This window comes from Tauraco erythrolophus, chromosome 4, assembly GCF_009769465.1.
Source record: "Tauraco erythrolophus isolate bTauEry1 chromosome 4, bTauEry1.pri, whole genome shotgun sequence".
NCBI classification, from domain to species: domain Eukaryota; kingdom Metazoa; phylum Chordata; class Aves; order Musophagiformes; family Musophagidae; genus Tauraco; species Tauraco erythrolophus.
Window position 1 is genome coordinate 84,289,095 of NC_141468.1, and position 18,074 is coordinate 84,307,168.

General features: G+C 42.6%; 1 pseudogene; it reads right to left on the minus strand.

Annotated features, from left to right (window-relative positions):
• Nucleotides 1-17,862: 17,862 nt before the first annotated feature.
• Nucleotides 17,863-17,962, minus strand: LOC147528928 (U6 spliceosomal RNA; annotated as a pseudogene).
• Nucleotides 17,963-18,074: the final 112 nt, after the last annotated feature.

Below are 18,074 nucleotides of genomic sequence, written 5' to 3' on the forward strand. Positions count from 1 at the left end.
GGCCCCAGTGAGGCAGGTGCTCCTCCTCTGATGGCAACAGGACACATCTCTGTAAAAACTCATGGCACAAAAACACGAGGTGAGTATAAGGTTGTCAGAAGCGCAGGCAAAGCATGGAATGCTTTTACCACTCAAACTCTGTGTGTGTCCCTCTTTTTAGCTGGAGCATATGGTTCTACATACACGTAAAAGGAGATAGAGAAAAGTGAAGTGACTTGGAAAGGTCACAGTAGATTCAGTTAAAACATTTTGCCCAAAACACACATTTTTATCAGCTGATGTGATTCAAAAATTTGTAGTAAATTCATGCAGTTATTTTCCTGAAAGAAAAAAAATAATTGAAAATTTTTTACTATTTCAATTTTCTTTTAATTTTTCATTTTAAATTAATGCTTTGTTCAGAAGCAAGCCTAAAACTAAAGCAGAAAGCAATCTAACAAAGAATACTACCAAGCAGAAACATTTTGATCACTCTCCTTCTGCCTTGTGGGGATTTGGTCTTATGGAACTGACAATTTTATTTGCTTATTGCTCTAGGTGTTCCAAGCAGTTAGTTACAGAAATGATAAAAAAAAGATGACCAGGACTTTGGCTGTCCTGAATCTCCTTCATACATAGACTTTCAGAAAACACAGCTCCTGCTGCCAGACAGGACTCTCCCTGGTACTCCTGACCACACAACTACTTTCCTGACAGCCTTGTCATTTAACCTTGTATTCTCAAAAAATTTCTACAGGAGATGGGGACAAATAAAACCTTCTTTTAAACATATACCACGGCTTTTCTATCTGATGCTCTATAAAAACACATTCTAGGAACAAAAAGCCAAAGTCTTTTAACATTTCAGGCTGTAACATCACTTATTTATTGGTATCCAATATTTATTTCATAAAAAGACTGTAACAGCTGACCTCCACGTTATTCTGAAATCAGCACTTTTCTGTTCTCATGATTTCATTTCCAAAACTGCTGAGTGCTGTTGTTATTAGAAAATCCAACTGGTGCAGTGTGGCTTTTCAGAAAACGTATCACAGATCTAGTTCACCTTATCAATCTGTCCCCACGTGTACCTGCAGGACCACAGCTGAAGGCTCTTCTGGGGTGGGTTCATTAGTCTGAGCACCATACTCTACAAAAAATGGCTGGGCTGCATTCAGAGGCACATTGGAAATTCACACTGGCTGGGATCTCTGCTAATTTGGATGTCTCCATAACCAGCCTCCAGCTCACCAGAAGATACCTGGGTTTGGTGAGTCCTCCCTCAGGTAGTAAAGCTGTGGGGCTGCAAGATGTTCACCCACAGCAAAGCAGTTATGGGTCTATCTGCAACAAATAAGCCGTAACATGGAACTTTAACTATGAAAAAACTGTGTTTGTGTGAAGCACTTCTGTGCGTAAGGCAGATGCAATGTAGCCTCCCTTCATTTGCTGTGACTTTGGATTTCAAAGCAGCCCTTTATTAAAATGGAAGACACCGTGGACAAAACTCTATTACATGAAGAATTCCTGCTGGGGAAATTCTCCAAATGTAATGGATTTCTCTGAAGCCTTTTGAAACATCAGGGAGATCCTGGAAAGGTTTTCTAATTCTGTTTTGATTCCACTGGCTCCTATAAACAATACATTTCCTGTATACTTGACACTTGTCACTAAAGAATCCCCATTCTTCCTGAGTTTGCATTACAATTAATCCTCTTTTAAGCAAATCACCGCAGGCCAGATGTCCTCAGCTAAGCTTAAAAACATTAAAATGCATCCTACCCTTCCTTTCCCTTTTATGATCTGCATTCGTTCTGACAGGACTGGGGATTTATGGCCAACAGAGGTTTACATATCACAATTCACAGGATGCAACAGAAGTAAAAGTCCAAAGCAGAGGCTGAAGCAACAGCATGGCCCCATTTGCTTCCCCTTGGCCCTACAGTGGTGTAAGGAGGCTTTGCATCTTTGTAGTGAGCGTGAGCACAACCACAGCTTTCCAAGGAAGAAGAGAGAAGGAGATGAACAGAGTTAAGAAATTTCAGGAGCACAATTCTAAAAAATACCCCTACAGTCTAACAGGAACATACCAACGTACACCTGCAAATGAGGCAGCCAACATCAGTCTGATGTCTCTGCTCTGAAATCAGGCAAGGAGTATTTCAAGTCCCCCAGAGAATCTCAAGACACAAATGTGACTGTGAAACAAGCTAGAGAGCATAGAAAGAGGAAAATTAAATAATTATGAGGCCCTCAAATATTTTAGAAGGAAGTTTTTCAGTTAATTCTTATTTTGCCCCACATGCTTACATTCCAGAACAAATGTCTGAAGTGTGTGTTTTTCACAACACATTGCAATAGATAGTTTGATTGGCAGTAATTTCAGTTAACACAGTCTACAACCTGTGCATTCTATCAGCACTGATGTGTTCAAAAAACCTCCAAGCTTCTGAAGATGGAGAAATCCAATATTACATTTGGATTGAAATATGGCGTTGGAAGTCTAATTCATCTCTTCTTGCACAGCAGAGCCTCCTTTCCCATCCCTATCTGCATCTGAAAGAATAGAAAAAAATAAGTCAACTCAAAATTAATATTTCTCAAATCCATTATGAATATTGAAAAAATTCATCCATTCCCTTGAAAAATGTTTTTTTCACAGCCAGAAGAGGCACAGCAGATAATCTTTTAAAGAAGAATTCCTCCTCAATTTTCAAAGTGCAAAACTAAGGTTTTGGAGGTTGGTTCTTGATCACATTGTGAGCTGCATTGTAACCTTTATGTACCAGAAATCATTTGCAGTACCTGGCAGGAATAGCTTACCTGTCCTATGGTCATACGTATATAATTCTCAGTACCTCCCCAAGCACATTATTTTATCAAGAAGATAATTATTTTACATAGCAGCTTTGCAATACCTTGTAATCCACAATGCAGCACTATGAGAGATAATACAGCCTGACAATAACAATAGCAATAATAATAATTGGCACATACGTTTTGCTGTTTCATCCATAAGTTATAAAAGACTTCATGGTCATCTGCTAAGCAGGGGATAACAGTGAGGATCTGAGCATGGATCAGATTGTATTGTCTTCTAATCTTTGTTATCTCCCCCTCAGCTCAAGAAGAAATGAAAGTCACTTCAAATGGAGATGAGAGGGCAGATAAAGGAAAGGAAGAATTATGTGGCATCCTACCCATAAAGTATGTTTTTCTCTGTGAGAAGCAAACCTGCTGCTCCCCAGAGCAGAGGGAGCTGATGCTGATGTAACTGGTGCAGCTTCCACCCTTTGCATTCTGGTTCCCTCTAATTGAGCAGGTCATAGGCATGACTGGCCCAGAAAGGGAGCCAGCAGCTGGGCAAGTCAGCTGGGGAGTAGCTGGAAGCATGGAAAGAAGTTCTTTTCCACCCCTCCTTGGACTACACAGCAGGTCCCTTGTCACCTGCAGGGCAGAACATGACAAATTTCTGCTTCAATTTTTCCCAGAAGAGCAATGTGTAATACTGCAAGATCATTTCAGATTTGTCTTCACAGGACTCACTGACAGAGATGGCATGGCATTGGCCACCTTTCCACCCCACCTTTTCTCACACCAGCAGCTCTCCTGCTGCAGCTGACCGCTTGTCATTCTGCATTCAGGCAACATGCCCTGCAAGCTTTCCATCTGCTCCCTTTGTTCTTTCCAGAAGAAAAACCTGGCCAATGAAACACTTGCCAAGCAATATGGATTTTTATGCCAGATTCCAGACCTTCAGCTGCAAGAAGTCAGCACAGATCCAGTGAAATAACACATTACACCTATTTATTAATTTCTGTGCACACCTCATGGTGGAAAGGTAGCCTCCTGAAAAGGAGCAGAATACTATACATCGCATCTTCTGCAGTGACCCCCTCAAGAGACCCCAATAAACTGTCCTGCACCTGCATAAATAGAGCACAGGCTAGTTCAATGCTGCCCATTTCTTGAATTTGGAGTGTTTAAATGCATCATCATCTTCGTATTTTGGCTTCTTTATAGGCATGAATACATACATAACAAGTCTTTTATATATATATAAATATATGTATGTAGTGTTTGTATACCGGTCGAGCATTTTTTTGTTTTGCAATTATTTTATTTCACTGTTCATTCTTGTATTTCATTCATAAGAATGAAGGTGTAGAAATAACATCTGTACCACAATCAGAATGTACGATTAGTGAACGAAACCATGAAGAAACAGAAATAATTATTAAAAATCTGCATTTAAATACAATATCATTGAATAAACAGATACGTCAGCTAAATTCACCCTTTGCTGAAAGGTGGGTTCCCCTTGAATATGGTTTTTGACTATGGTCAGTGGCTGCACTCAACCAGAGACCTGTCAGTAACTGGCAAATCCTCTTCTGGCGTAACTCACCCGAAGCCAAAATTCCCTGCGGGAATAACACGGGGAACTCAACGGAGCTAGGGAGAATCTGGCAATGCGAAAGGGAGTGATGTGTGACTTCAAACACTCAGTTAAAACCACAAAGAGAAATTCAGCTGCATCACTGATACCATTATTTGACCTAGGCGAGGATCAGAAGACTAACGATTCCCCTCCCAAATCAGCAAAACTGGCATTTTACAACGGGAGGAATGTTTTAATTATCGGCATCTCGAAAGAGCGTTACGGTTTGTGCCCGAGGAACAGAAGTAGCGCCCGTGGCGGGTGATGCCCTGCCCGAAGGCTGCTCCCCAGCCCCCCCCGGAGACTGGATGCCTGTGCCCGCGGCACCCCCAGCTCCTGCCCACAGCCACCCGCAGGTGGCAATCTTGGATCGGCTTTGGAGGATTTTCTTACCCGCCGTAGCCTGAAGATGGAAAGCGATTGTCTTCTCCTTGCTCGTCTTTTCCATTTCTCAGATCGCTTCTTGTTTCTTTGTAGCCCACACCGGGCACCCCGTGTGAGACACAGTCCAGCGCTGAACTCACTTCCCAGCCTTTTCTTTCTCGTTTTCCCTCATTTATGAGCTTTCCTGAACATGTTTTCTGGAGTGATAAAGCTTTTAGAGTGTGGAAGAATTAGATTTTATTATCTTCTCTGTTGCCTATACTTGGCTGACCTTGGCAGGCTCAGAGGAGATGTAAATTACTTTTCCAGGTTCAACATGTTTAGAGCTTGTTCAGGCCAAGGATTTATTCCAGAAGCCTTGATGCTTTAAGTACTGCTACAAGGAAGAGATAGTATTCCTAATTTCTCTCCTTTGTTTTCTCCACAGACGTGCAGCTGGTGGATACCAAGTCTCCCTAGACCTCATTATGAATCCATAACGTAGCGTCGATCCTTGTTGAACTGCATACGGGTTTTTAGCCTTCTTGCTGGTTTTACACCTTCTGGGTTGTGGCAATCCCAGGCACAAATACAGACTGGGCGGAGAATGGATCGAGAGCAGCCCTGAGGAAAAGGACTTGGGAGTACTGGTGGACGAGAAGCTCAATATGAGCCGGCAATGTGCTCTTGCGGCCCAGAAGGCCAACCACGTCCTGGGCTGCATCAAGAGGAGCATGGCCAGCAGGTCGAGGGAGGTGATTCTCCCCCTCTACTCTGCCCTCGTGAGACCTCACTTGGAGTATTGCATCCAGTTCTGGAGTCCCCAACATAAGAAGGACATGGACCAGTTGGAGAGGATCCAGAGGAGGGCCACGAAGATGATAAGAGGGCTGGAGCACCTTTCCTATGAGGACAGGCTGAAAGAGTTGGGGCTGTTCAGCCTGGAGAAGAGGAGGCTCTGGGGTGACCTTATAGCGGTCTTCCAGTACCTCAAGGGGGCCTACAAGAAAGATGGGGAGAGGCTGTTCAGGAGGGCCAGTTGTGATAGGACAAGGGGTGATGGTTTTAAAATAGAGGGAGGTAGATTCAGGTTGGATATTAGGAAAAAATTTTTTACCATGAGAGTTGTAGAACACTGGAACAGGTTGCCCAGAGAGGTGGTGGATGCTCCATCCCTGGAGACGTTCAAGGCCAGGTTGGACGAGGCCCTGAGCAACCTGATCTAGTTGGAGATATCCCTGTTCCTTGCAGGGGGGTTGGACTAGATGACCTTTGAAGGTCCCTTCCAGCCCTAACGATTCTATGATTCTATATAATGTTCCAGTGCCTCATTGAGGATGGTGAGGCACTGGAACAGGTTGCCCAGAGAAGTTGCAGATGCCTCATCCCTGGGAGCGTTCAAGGCCAGTTGGATGAGGCTTTGAGCAACCTGTTGGGGTGGAGGGTGTTCCTGCCCATGGCAGGGGGGTTGGAACTAGATGATCTTTGAGGTCCCTTCAACCCAAACCATTGTATGATTCTATGATAATCATGCCAATCAAAAGTACAGAAATTAAATGACAAACGCAGCAATGTGGCTGCGGTGTCTGCGTGCGCACCTTATCACACCATACCTGCTGCTCCCCACCCAAGGAGCCCAGAGCCTCTGAGTCCCACAGACTGGGGCAAAGGAAGCATGAAGTTCAGGATAGCCAGGCTACTCCTCCTGCTTCTCCAACCAAACCCCACAAAAAACATGGTTAAAAGAGTAAATCAGACGTACAGCTGCCCTTCTGTGGCTCAATGCCCTGGTGTAGAAGGGACAGGCAGCACAGTGGCAGCTACACAGGATGGTGGCCATGCCCGTGGCTGCAACCCGACCACTAAAGGTGCACATGGGAAGGTGGAAAGGCAGCACTTCTGCCTCTAAAAATCACCAGGTGAGACTCTGAGGACAGCAGCAAGGGAAGATGACAACATTGTGAATCCCTGCAGAGATTTTGGCACATATTGTGATGAGGAGTGTACAGCCGGGAGGTGGAAAGGAGCTTCTGCTCAGCTGCAGCACCTTCACTAGAAGCTGCAAAGAACTGACACGTCTCAGGACCCCTCCAGCTCTCTCACTCGGCTAGTTGAGAGAAGGGAATTTCTGCCTTCTTCAGCGGAAGCACTGGAGAGAAACCAGCACTCACAGCTTGTGATTACCTACCACAGGCAGCAAAAGATTATTTTTAAATCTCTTAAACCTTTTAAAAATTCTCTTAAATCTAAAATTACATGTGCAGCGAAGAGCATCAGCTTATGAATATTGCTCAGTTAAGACGCTTATGTCGTGGGACTGGTAGGAGGACACAGTGCATCTTTAGCGTTTTGGTTACTTGGAATTGATTTCAAACTGTCTGAAAGACACTATTTCTTGATAGTCTCCCAGTGGCTTACCAGTGTACCACTGTGAGGTTCACCTCCAGTTCCAAATGGGAAAAAAAAAAAAAAAAATCACAATTATATTTCCATCAGATTTCAAAGCTTTTGAGGAACAGAAGTAAGCCCCAGAAGGTATTAGCAGTTGGGAGGGGAATAACTACTCAATTACAAATTTAAATATCAGCTTGAAGAACCTAGTTCCAGTAGGATCCTTCTGTTATCAATGGAGACAACTAGTATTTTTTGAGGAAACTCAGATGTTAAACTTTCTACAAGGACTGTATCAGAGCTAAACAATGACTATGCTTCTAACTCTGGCATCTGAGGTAGCAGGAATTCCCTTCTTCCTCAATTCTTGGTATCTTGTTTTCATAGAAAAACAGTCACATAGCTTCGACAAGTTGTTTTTCTGTTGTTCTTGGGTTTTTGTTGTTGTTGTTTGTTGTTTTTTCTTTTAATTAATTTGCATGAGCTTGGGAAAAGCAGTACAGCAGCACTAATAAATAGATTATAGTAGCCACAGACTGTGCAGAAGAATCTGGATGCACACAGATCACAAAAAAAAAAATACCATCATGTAGTTTATTTCAGATATGGAAATCATACACTGTGAATATTGCTGTCCCATAGGAGAATGTGCCAGTGTTTGAACTTTCATTTCACACACTCTGTTAGCAGCAGGACTGCGATCAGGAAAAAAACTTAACAGTAATCTCCCCCTCAGAAATCCTCTGGAGAACTTGCTGCTGAGAAACTCTATCCTGAAGGCTGCCAGAAGCTCTAATCAGCTATTACATCAAAGCTCTAGTGTAGCCTGTCTATTCCCCCGATCTCAGCAAGAGAGAAGAATCGTTCTCATGGGTCAAACTACAAATCTAAGAATAAGCAAGAAAACATGCATTACTACACTCTGCAAGACTGTGAATGGATGGTGATCAAGACAACGCTTTGGTGCTGCATCCAATACATTCTTACATATAGTTCAAATTCCATGTTTCTGGAATTTAGCATGGGCACAGTAAGCCAGAGGTGAACGGAGGCGTGTTGCTCACTTCCACACTTTATGCCACGCTCGCATTTTTTGCCTTTGTTGGGATTCAAACAGGATAAAGTGTCACTGTAACAAAGCAGTTAATTTATCATAGACTGAAATGGTAAACTAGATTTTTAGAGTCAGGAGGCATTTCCTCCTCTTTCCATTACAAACCTTCGCAAGGTCACACGGTCCCAGCCAAGGAGTCACCATCAGCATCGGGCTTAAGGAGTGCATGTGACTGTCGCTGTGCAGCTCCTTCTCGCTGGTTTTACACTGTTTCTCAGATGTGAAGAGGGATTAAAACCCTAATTATACTTTCATCTTCATAAGTCCGTCTCAGTTAACTTTCTAAAAACACCAAGTTATTCAGCTAACAGCAGAAAGAAAGAAACCAGGACTCCTCCCTGGGATAACACCTTTCTTTTTAGTGTCTTGTGCAGAATGAATAGGAATTTCAAATCTAAACACCCAAGCAGCAACCGATTTTCCACTTACTGCAGAGTATATGATTAACCCCAGTTTGCCTGAAGCCATCAGAGTACTGGGAGGCAGCCACTTCTGGAGCATTTGTACCCAAGTACTTGCTTGAGGATCCTCTGCCATCCTGAGCAAGTAACAGGTCGAAGTCATAGGATGGTCTATACAAATCCTTCAGTCTTCTTAGGTACTATAAAAAAAAATACCAAACAGATTTTGAGATGAGTGCAGGTTCCCTTCTTTAGGAATGCTGCTAATGACATGGACTCTAATGTTTTTTTATTATTTTATTTTTTCTTTCACCAGCTGCAGAATTTCCCTGGCAGGTATTCTCATCAAGAAAGCAGCATTATCCCAAGTTGGACTCCAGTACTTTTACACAGTGAACACGACTTTCCTAAACAAGTAGCCAGCCCTACAAGTTTCACTGGGGCTACTTTTAGAAAATATTATTGCTCAACGGAGCTAAAGCAATCCTGGAATATCCCGTGTGAGCAAGCGGGACTGTGGGAGGCCATAAGTCAATAACCGTGGATGTCTTTTACATAACAGATCAAATAGCTGTAAATTATCCCTGAGGTGGGCAAGATTAAGTCTGTTAAGAGCAACGGCTGTGGTCATGCAGAGCTTCAAGACTCTGTTCCAAGCCCAGGCTTTTTGGAACCCAGTGATTAAACACTGGAAAAAATGTGAAATGTTTCAGATAATTAGAACCATTTATTCAGTGGGAAAGGGCATGAACTGCATTTTCTTAAGGAAAAGCAAATGTAGAAAGACTACTACCAGCTTGATTGGACTCCAAAAGCACATCTTCCCTGTTAAGGTTAGATGATTCCCGTGTGGGGTAGTAGACAAAAGGACTCTTGTTGGTTGGTTGCTATCTATGCTTATTTACCACATAAAGTGTGGCACAAATGAAAACGAAGTGGTACACTGCAGAAATTTTCTTAGTAGGTATTTAGGTGGTCAAAGTCTTGTGGGGGGCTTGCAGTAAAAGTTAATTCTGGTGCAATCTTTGCTTTGCATCAGGAGATCCTTAAACAGCTGGAGGTCTATCTGAAATATGGATGTAGCGCTCCAGAAGCTTGAGGACCATCTGCAGTTAATTTCATTCATGTCTTCCTCTTAATCATCTTAATGATTAGCCAGTATATCTATCATCCAGTGGTGGAAGTGCTAAAATACCATGAGCCATAGATTCTGAATTAGCAATTCCTGCATCAGATCAGTAATTTAAATTTAGTTTATAGCAGTGCTTTTAAAAACATCCTTTTAGAAAGACGTCCAGTTTAGATTAAGACATAATGATGCAGTCTGTTTAAATAATTTGAAAATTATTTCAAATCTTTGTCCAAATTGAAATTAAACTAACATGAACACTTTTGGAGAGCTGAGTAATTTAGTCATCTTCTCTATGCCCTGTTTCTCTTCTTCTACATGTGCTCATAAATAAAGACAGCTCAGATTAAATCTAGATTTACACTCTGTATCTGGATCTGAATATCCTGTCTCAAATGGCATAAACCACAGTCCCAGATCCAAATATCCAAGAAGAAAAAAAAAAAAAAAATGGACCCTAATGCAAATCCTGGGAAGCTTTAGGAGTTCTAAACCAGCTCATTGTGAGCCAACAAGCGTGGGCTTGAACATGAAGCTGAACTCTGACCCACATATGAGCTCTGGATTCCTGAGTTTTTGCACATGTCAGTGCTTACAAAGTAAATTTTTATCACATTTGGTTTGGAAAGGAGCATGCAGAGCCAGCACCAGGCACAACTGGCCCTTCAGGACATGAAACCACTGAAAGCCCAGCTGTGGAAGGTGGCACCAAGGTCACTTTCCCACCCCAGGAGCCAGTCCCTGCCAGCCTGCCCGCCCCGGGGCTGGCAGAGCCAGCAGGTCTGGTCTCTTTGCTGAAACACAGCCTGGTCTTAGATGAGGGAGACCCCAAGGAAACCTGTCCATCCACCTGCAAATCCAGCCTCCCCCAAACCAGTGTCCTTGGTGTCACTCCCTGAGGCTGGCCGGCTCTCCGAGAGCTCTGGGCTGTTCTTCTACCTCGTTTAGCATTGAATGGTTTTACCTAACCTACATTCAGAGCCCAGCAGTTATCTACAATCTATTTCCATCTCCACTGATGTTTTCACAGCCATACATACCTTATGAGAAGAAATTCGCCATTCAGACGCTGCCTTTTTCCCCCCACAGCCAAAATACCTCTCTCTTCTCTACCTGAAGAGGTAACTAACCGTGGAACAATCATCATTTTAAACGGTTCAATAAAGATTTCAGCTGAAGGAACAGCAACCTGCAAGGGATCGGGTATGATACACGTTGCATCAGTATGCTGACAGAAAATAATTAAGAATATATTACCTGCACCATTAACACACATGCATCATTAAAATGACTGTGCATCTTCAAAACCATGCAAACAACTCAAGCAACTGGACGAACAGCAGAGGGATGTATTTGAGAAGAAAGCCAAGCAATAACCTCCAGGGAGCAAGCACGGAGGTGTTCTCATACACTTCAGTTCTGGATCTAACTTCTGACACGACAATTTTCGATGAAAAGTTTGAGGGCGCAAAAAGAACTCGGCCACAACAAAAATGTTTCATTCTTGAAAGCATTGTGCTGTTTCTTAGAAAATATTTTAATTGGGAAAAAAAAAGGTGAAAATATTTAAATAATAGTAAAGCTATTTTCTTTCAGTAGGTTTTACTACAACTCCCCTACCAATTTGTCGTGGTTTTAGGCTAATCCAGCAATTAAAACTCACACAGTCTCTCCTTCTCCAGTAAAGTAGAGAGGAGAGAAAAAAAACCCAAAGGGACTGAGGGTTGAGACAAGAACAGAGGGAGCACCCACCAACCATGGTCCTGGGCAAAACAGACAGGGCTTTCTCAAAGCAAAACAGTTTATTAATGATTACTTAGAAGGACAAAGGGAAACAAAAACCGATTACTTGAGAGGACAGAAAGAAACAAAACCAGATCTTAAAACCGACACTTTCCCCCCCCCCCCCTTCCTTTTCCTCCCGGCTCTACCTCCTCCCCCCAGCAGCACAGGGGGCAGGGACTGGGGGAGTGCAGGTCAGTTCATTCCGTGCTGTCACTGCTGCTTCTTTCTTAAAGGAGGAGGAGTCCTTACACCCTTTTCCCCTGCTCCAATGGATCCCCTACCCATGAGGAAAAATCCACAAACTTCTCCAGCGTGAGTCCAGCCCACAGGAAGCAATCCTTCCCCATCGGATTGCCCCAGTGTGGGCTTTACCACAGTCTCGGATACTTAGGGAGTTGTAGCCACTCGCTCCGGCGTGGGTCGTCACGCAGACTCCAGATGCCTCTGTGCCTTGCCGTGCACCCCAACACGACCATGCTCAGGCTCAGGCATCTTCTCCCCACGGGCTGCGAGTGGGTCTCTGCTCCACCGAGGCCGTCCTGGTTGCAGGGGGCCGCCTGCCATCTCACCATCCGCCGCAGGGGAAACTCGGCTCCGGCACACCTCCTCCCGCTCCATCCTCACTGACCTGCTGTCGATGCAGCTGTTTCTCTCAGATCTCAGTCCTCTCCAGGTGAAGTCAGCCCAGCGGGCACCCCGGGAGTGGGGTGCCCCCGAGTTCCCCAGCTGGCTCCACCGCCGCCATCCTCCGTGGGCGGCGCCGGCCCAACGCAGGCAGCCGCCGGCCGGGAGCCAGGGAGCGGGGGCAGTGCCCTCCTCCCTTCTCTGCTCGATCCTGGGCGAAGCACCTTTTCCGGTCCCTTTGTCCTGACTTAAATAGGGCAATTCGCAGAGGTGCCCTATTGGCTCAACCCCGAGGGAGATGGCAGTCTGATCTGGTGGCCAGAACTAAGACTAACCTGGTTCCAAAACTGGGGAGGTCGCAGGGAGCAAAACCCCTCTCCTGCCACCAGAACCCCCACCCCCTCCACATCAAACCATGACACAATTCTCGCTCGACTTCAGCAACCTATCGATATGCCCACAGCTTTCTCCCTCTCTTGCAAGTTCAGCCCATTGCCAGTCCTTATCACTTGACAAAGATAATTTCTTGAGGGTTCAGTCCTGCAAATTACTGATATTCTGGCCCTTGTCTACAAAGCACTTGGGCAGACATTTGGCGTTAGTGGAACTGCTGCTGATGGAGTTGGCGTTAAGACTTGAACGCTGTTTTGGATCAGCGCCAGAGCAGATTTTTCTTTGCAGGATTAAGTCCTGAATCTCCCTCCAGAAGTGATTCAGTTCCAGTTCTTTACCCATTGTTTCATTCTCTGAATTTCTTCATTTGCTTTTATCTTTTGGATGAAAATCAAAGCCTAAGGCCTGATTCACTCGTATATTGTTGCTCTTTTACATGAGCGTATTAACTTCAATGAAGTTGTCTTATATCAAATCTGGGAAAATTATTATCTGGGTGAATGGATGGGTTTATGCACTGCTGGTTTCAGAAGCTGCCCACTAGGAAAAAAAAGTCTTTCCCATTGTATATCCTGCTGTACTGTTGCATAAAACTATATCAAAGTATAATTTTTCTCCTCTTTGTGATGAGAGAGAAAAGCAGCACAGGTTCTTTGGCAAGAAGATAAGCACAAGCTCTTCCTGACAACAACCATAAACCAAGAGGGCTTAAACAAAAAAGAAGGCAAAGGAATTAAAATCCAGTCCTATATTCCAATAAGGTTTAGAGGCCTGCATGATTGTGTGAGATGGCAAACTTTTAGATGTAATGAGTTTTTCAAAAACATAAATTAACAATATTCCTGGCAAAAATCACTGGGGTGGAAGTCTGTGGTCCATAGGGAATAAATTCTCATTCAAGTGTGAGTTGTCAGAAAGTTCTGTTTTCTTTTACTGTAGTTGAATTTGAAACACAGAGACAGCCCTTTGCATTCCTCTAGACTTAAACTCCCATGCAATTTTACCATGATTTCTCAGTTTAAAACTATTTGACAATGTTTTCTGAGTAATATCTTATAATTTCAACAGGCTTGGAAGTACTCGACATCATCTTACTCCACCTCAACGGGTAAAATCTCCTCTTTCCCTGCCTCCTCAAAAGGATGCAGAACAAGAGAAGCAATCTCTTGACTTCCACGGCATTTCTCTCTATGGCTCTGACAGTAGCTCAGTCTGAACTTCATCACGTGAGTAGATTTGCAGCTCACAGCAATTTTTGCAGTTAAATAGAGCAGTAGAAAGTAATCACATCTCATTGCAAAGCTGGTCAAAGCTTGTCTCAGACAAGCACTGTAATAGAAAAACGACATCAGAAGCAAAGCAAATCCTTTCGGAGTCAATCATGATTTAGGGAAAGTGCATCATCTGGCAAAACCTCAATTCTTTATTTATCAGCTGAAATACATCTTGCCTAATCCAGTAAACAATGAAACCAGCTCAAATTAACTCCGAGGCAAATGATCCTGAGCAGATTGCTCCCACTTTCATCTCAATGGCAGTGCTGGAATTTTAAATATTTGTTATTTTTACTATAAATACAAATTGCTTCTAATGTAGTAAATAATTTATTAATCCTGCTTTGCTTTAACATGTTGGGCACTTAGTTGCTCTTTTTCAAAGGATTGTTACTTGACTATTCTTCAAAAAACAGGTGGTTATTGTGCAGGAGTACCTAGGCACATATTTCTGGGAGGAAAGAATGCTTCTGGCTAAAGTTAATATAACTAAGGACTTTCACACATGATCCCTCAAATAAAATCTGCTTTGGTTAATGATAGAATGCATGTTCATTATTTATTATCAATATTAATAGAATCTTGTGCATATTGTTCCTTCAGGGTGTGTTTTAACAAAACAACATGCAATGGCACAACCTTCAGCAAGAAAAGCGAGCTGAGCTGGCCATGGAATAGGTGTATCTCAAGAGTTAGTGAAACATGTTGAGAGCATCTCACTGCAGATCAGTGGTACCCTGAATAATTTGATCGGTTCCACCGGCAGCACAAGTCCCTGACTTTTGGAACAAGGAGGCTACAGCCTGAATGCAGAGGAGCTGCCTATTAGCTACATTTCTACTAATTTTCTGAGATATTAGAAGATATTAGAAGATACACTTTGTGTTGCTGCCAGATGGCTCCCAGCTGCCTTTGGGTGGAAGCAAGGCAGACTGCTGGTACGTGCTGGGGTCTCGCCTTGACTTGCATCAAAATACATCTGGACATGCATTCAGCCTGGAAGCCTAAAAAGTATTCCCAGGTTCTGGAGCCTGGGTGTAGCCTAATTTAAGCAGAAAGTAAAGAAAGGATCCAAAAAGGTATTTTGAAGTCCAAGTTTCTATCCGTGTTCTTTTAATAACTGTAATTAAATATCTAATTGTCTTCACGTCCCTTCCTACAGGTAAATGTTAGAGAACATTGCTGTGGCACCTTTACCAGGTGCAACTCCTACAAAGAAAGCTGCTGCCTTTCATAGCAGTTCCCAAATTGATTTAAATTGTCTCTCTGTTTAGAAGGTATTGTATTATAATAGTCTTTTCTGTATAGATTCAGATAAAATAGGTATTTTGTGTGCTGTTTAAATACATTATATACAAAAAAAAAATGCGAAAAGAACTCGCACAATATGAAATGCCAGAACTAATCTATCCAAAAGCCTTCCTAATTCACCTTCACTGGGTGTATACTCAGTGATACATTTCTTAATTATATGATGCAAACCTTTATTTTCTTCTTGGAACCCAGCCTTTTCCTCCAAGCCTCACCCTGAAGGACTTCACCCTTGCTGCAGATAATCCCCCTAACCAGCACATTCCTCCCAACAACATGTTCCCAAAGCCATTAAGACTAATTAATGCTATAAGTAACCAGCAAAACATGCCTACTGGCAAAGATCACTGCTTGAGAACTAGGTTTTATGCAACTGCAAAAGTGAGCTGTAACCCACAGGCACCACTAAGGAGCAGCACAGCTGCAAAATACCTAAATCGAGGTGGAATGAAGTGAAGGAAAGTTAGAAATACGATGAGCTATGAAACCATAGAACTAAAAGTGCTACTAATTTTTGACACTTGCCTTCAGAGAAGCAATTTTCAGCACTTTTCTGCAGTCCATCCCAACCTGCTTCTGCAAGGAAAACAGTTTTATGCTGTTTCCCTTAATGTAGAAATATCATAAGACACAATGAAGAAGAGACATCGCCCATGTCCTACTGCAAGACTGCTGGAGCGTGCGCGCACCCACTGTTGGCCCTTTGGAACACAGAACTCGTCAGATAATAATCCACATGCAGCCCTTGGCCAAGCCTCAACCTTTCAAAAACTGTAAAAAATTTCCTTAAAAATTTGAGATTTTTCATAGAGGAAAAACCAGAGTTGAGTAATTTTTGTGACTGAAGTTGATTTTACTTAGTAAAAGTTAGAACGAGAAATATTGGAGAGCTAATTTATATCACTGAAGAAAATTGCCTTCCCTTTTTTTCCACTTTGCCATGACATATTTCTAGAGAAAAGTTACAGTAATTAATTTATTAGCAATTTTTCTTTAATCTACAGAAATGTATTATTTCAAGCTCCAACACACATAAAATCTCTTTTTGCCATAACATTGAAAATACTTCAAAAATATGCACTTACATTCAGTCACTTGAAGAGTCCCCCCACTGTCATTTTGTTCTTGAAGAATTTCAAAACTGCAGCAGGCAATCCTTTATGTAACACACAAATGTATATTCTCCTAATATTTGGAAAACATCGGACTTTTCACATTTTCAAGCCCTTCAACACTGCCACCCATGTGTTCAGAGTAACCAAGGTCACAATGAATTAGTCTTTTTTCAACAACAGAGAAATGAGCAACTTTGGACACATTTGAGTATTTACCTGTTTCGAAGGATCTGTGCCTAAAAGGAAAAACCTGTCCTTTCAAAACACCTAGTAATTGTTTTTCCAACTGAAAGAACTAGTAAATTTTTAGAGAAACACAGAGCTTTAAGCCCACCATGTCTAGACCAAACTTTTTAACTGTGAGTGAATCTTGGAAAGCAAAGCTTTTATTTGATACCCGGATCATGTAATTTCTGTTAATTGAGAATACTCTGGCCCTCTGCTTCTATCACAAATATGCTCCTGCTTTTGATCATTTGTATTTCTTAAAGAGAAAGAGAAAAAGAAAAAAAAATATTTTTATCCTAAGAAGCTATGCTGCAATTATTTATATTATTTACTTCATTTATAGATTACTGAGTATCTCATGGTCTGTCATTAGCAATTAGTGGAAATTTTTCCTACACATAAACAAAGTAAGCCTTATGGTAATTAGTGCTATCTTTAGAAATCTATGACAAATATTTTTTTCTACTCATGCCAGAAAGTGTGACCTCTTTTTTATGATACAATTATCACAACTATTGAATATTACCATTACAGTCAAGTTATGTAAGCACATAACTTTATCAACAAAAAATACAGAAATGCATTGAAATACATAATATTCAACCTCAGACTACATAATCCTAGAATAATTCAGGTTGGAAGCCACTTCAGCAGATCATTCAGCTCAGCCTCCTGCTAAAAACAGGCTCAGCACTGAATGCAGACTTGGTTGCCCATGGCTTTCTTCAGCCGGGTTTTAAAATGTCACAAGGACAGAGTCCATGACCTCTCTGGGTAGCCCTTCCCAAGGTCTGATTGTCCTCAGGGTAATTTTTTTTCCCCTTTATGTCAAGCTGGAAGCCTTCAGCACCCAGGGATCTCCTATTAGTACTGACTTTTGAGGTCTAACCCGCTGAGCTTTGAGGTCACACAAGCTCCATTGTGTTTGGAGGCCTATTGTGATAGGACAAGGGGTAATGGTTTTAAAATAGAGGGAGATAGATTCAGATTGGATATTAGGAAAAAATTTTTTACCATGAGAGTTGTAGAACACTGGAACAGGTTGCCCAGAGAGGTGGTGGATGCTCCATCCCTGGAGACGTTCAAGGCCAGGTTGGACGAGGCCCTGAGCAACCTGATCTAGTTGGAGATATCCCTGTTTGTTGCAGGGGGGTTGGACTAGATGACGTTTGAAGGTCCCTTCCAGCCCTAACCATTCTATGATTCTATGTGACTACACACCATGACCCTGTTCCTTGCAGGGGGGTTGGACTAGATGACCTTTGAAGGTCCCTTCCAGCCCTAACCATTCTATGATTCTATGTGACTACACACCATGATGTGGAATAACTCACAAATTAGGTTGCCATTCTTGCACAGGGCTGTGCTAATCTCTATACTTTTCCAAGTTGAGTATATGCATGCTAAAAGGAGCTACCACCAAAGCAGCCACCTTCTCTGGTCTGCACCCCCAACCAGGGGCTAATAAATCCCAGATATTGTGCCTTATTTAGTCCATGACAAATACAGGGGATGAAAACGACAAT